A 2,984-nucleotide genomic window follows, 5' to 3' on the forward strand; every position below is an offset into this window, starting at 1 on the left:
AGAGTGAAAAAGTTGGCTTAAAGCTCAACATTCAGAAAACGAAGATCATGGCATCCGGTCCCATCACTTCATGGGAAATAGATGGGGAAACTGTGGAAACAGTGTCAGATTTATTTGGGGGGGCTCCAAAATCACTGCAGATGGTGACTGCAGCCAGGAAATTAAAAGACGCTTACTCCTTGGAAGGAAAGTTATGACCAACCTAGATAGCATGTTCAAAAGCAGAGACATTACTTTGCCAACAAAGGTTCTTCTAGTCAAGGCTATGGTTTTTCCTGTGGTCATGTATGGATGTGAGAGTTGGACTGTGAAGAAGGCTGAGCGCCGAAGAATTGATGCTTTTGAACTGTGGTGTTGGAGAAGACTCTTGAGAGTCTCTTGGACTGCAAGGAGATCCAACCAGTTCATTCTGAAAGAGGTCAGCCCTGGGATTTTTTTGGAAGGAATGATGCTAAAGCTGAAACTCCAGTACTTTGGCCACCTCATGCGAAGAGTTGACTCATTGGAAAAGACTGATGCTGGGAGGGATTGGGGGCAGGAGGAGAAGGGGACGACAGAGGATGAGATGGCTGGATGGCATCACTGACTCGATGGACGTGAGTCTGGGTGAACTCCGGGAGCTGGTGATGGACAGGGAGGCCTGGTGTGCTGCGATTCATGGGGTCGCAAAGAGTCGGACACGACTGAGCGACTGAACTGAACTGAACTGAAGATGAATGATACTATAAATAAAGTTAGAACACAAACAATGGGTAAAATATTTCCCACATGACAAAATCTCTTTATTTTAATAGGAGAACTTAATTTGTCACATTTATTGTGCTTACTGATTTGCTTTGACTTTTACTCTTGTCTTGTTATTTTATGTTCCTATGAAACAATATCTTCTTGCATATTTGTTTCCTAACAGTCGGGTTGTACAATTTTCTTTCTTTGTGCTCCCTCTAGTGGTTTTAAAGTTCTGTAACCTATTTCTATTTGTAATTACTCTTAAAAATGTAAGAGAGTATTTTTTTTTCCTCAGTGTGTCTAGAAGTGCTGGTCACTTCTCAATGAGACAAAATATTGAACATGTTTTTACTTCTCTTCCCTTTCTTTCTACTCATCCCCCTCCAAACTCCCAAGGTTAATTGAAATAATCTGGAAGTTTCGTTTCAGATGTTTTTAAATACATTTTGTCCTTCTTCTATGTTAAGAACTATTTTCTAAAAATTACATTAAAAATCACTACATTAGCCACAGTTAAAATAACACTCATTACTTTTGGCAATTTTGCTGCACACCACTCTTCCTTATGTTACATATCTCATCTACTTTATCTTTCCTTGGGTTCATTTTGCTTGAAATACCCTCCAGTATTTTATTTCCATAAATGTCCTTTGATAGAATAATTTCTCTGATCTCCTTCATTCCTGAAGATCTTCTTTCACTTCCTTAGTTGAAAAATGATTGTTCAAAAATGTAGATGTACATATATATGGGAGAAAATGAGCCTGTAACAGTCATGGGGGAAGAGTGGTGAGGAGGTAGAGGGTAGTATAAATGACTTAATCATGAGCCCTCTGACCAGAGGGGCAATAGACAGGGACTGGTGATAAAATTTACACATAAGGAAGTAATTACAGGCAAACCAAACCCCAAAGTCACTGAGTTCTCCTTCTGGCAACAAGACTGGGATGACGAGGGAAAGGATGAAGAAGGGAGGGAGGTTAAAGTATTGTTTTTTTGTTTGTTTGTTCAATTTTAATCTTTAAACATGAGCCTGAATTACTTCAATATACAAAGGAACTTCTTAGTTCCAACCAAATCTGGGGTATGAAGTTAGGTTTTACCTGTGAGCGACTCAGTTTATTGGCCAAATAAATAGAGAATAAACCACATAGAAGTTTACAAAATCAATGTCTCTCCAACCCCATCACTTTTTTTACTACACACACACACACACACACACACACACACATACCTTTATGTGTGAAGAGTGTGGGGGTGTGCGTGTGTGTAACAGGCTTCTCTCTGGCTCTCTCTCTCTCTCTCCTTTCCTCCTAAGGGATGCATTTTTGACCTCTCCTTCAACACTGTCCCCTGAGCTGACCATTTTGTTTCTAGATAACAATCTCTTAACCCAACCCACCCCCATAGCCTTCTCAGTTCTTGGCTTTATATTTCCTACTCCCTTTGGAACCCATAGAGAACCAACCCTCACCTCTGCCACTCACCAAAGTGTTCCTAGATCCTCTGATTCCTCTGGTCCCCTGAACTCAGTCCATATTTCAAAACAAGTCCTGCCTCCTCTTCTTGAAGTTCTTCAAGAACCATGTCTGTATCGCTAGGCACAGTGCATCAGTCTGGCTTGATTTAAGCCCTACAACCTGATCCTAATCACCGTCCTAAGGTGAGAAAGTTCAGAAGGATGCCCCCAGGAGACAAGGTCCCTAAGCTTCCACTTGCCTAGGTCTGCAGTGGTTTGACTCTGACACCATCCTGGGCTTGACTAACAGCTCCTGTGGCCTGCAGTTATATCTATGACCTCGGTGTTTGGCTGTTTTGCTTTCCATATCTATTAAGAAAAGCAATTAGGATTTAGGGGGGCAAGATGTTCATTAGCACTCATATTCCAAATCTGACTACCACACTACGTGAGCATTAACTTTTTCTCTTATTCATATGAAATTCTGACAGACTCCTTGACCAAACTCAGGTTCTTCTGAGCCCTATTCTTAACTAGTCTTCAACCTTGTAGTCTCCCAGCACAAAGGATTCCATCTAACACCCAACCTAAGAGCCTTGAACAAACTTGAGCATCATTTCTAACAACTCAAGGCTGTGTCCCTGGGATGACCTAGCCCCTGTTACAGCTCCTGCCTGAAAAAACTCAAGGCTAAAAAAACAGTTTACTGCCAGTCAACACTTGAAGATAGTATCCTGGTCTCCTAGTCTATATAGAAGGGTAGGAGCCAGTTTCCACAAGTGTAAATTCTTGTAAA

This window comes from Bos indicus x Bos taurus, chromosome 7 (genome assembly GCF_003369695.1).
Source record: "Bos indicus x Bos taurus breed Angus x Brahman F1 hybrid chromosome 7, Bos_hybrid_MaternalHap_v2.0, whole genome shotgun sequence".
NCBI lineage: Eukaryota > Metazoa > Chordata > Mammalia > Artiodactyla > Bovidae > Bos > Bos indicus x Bos taurus.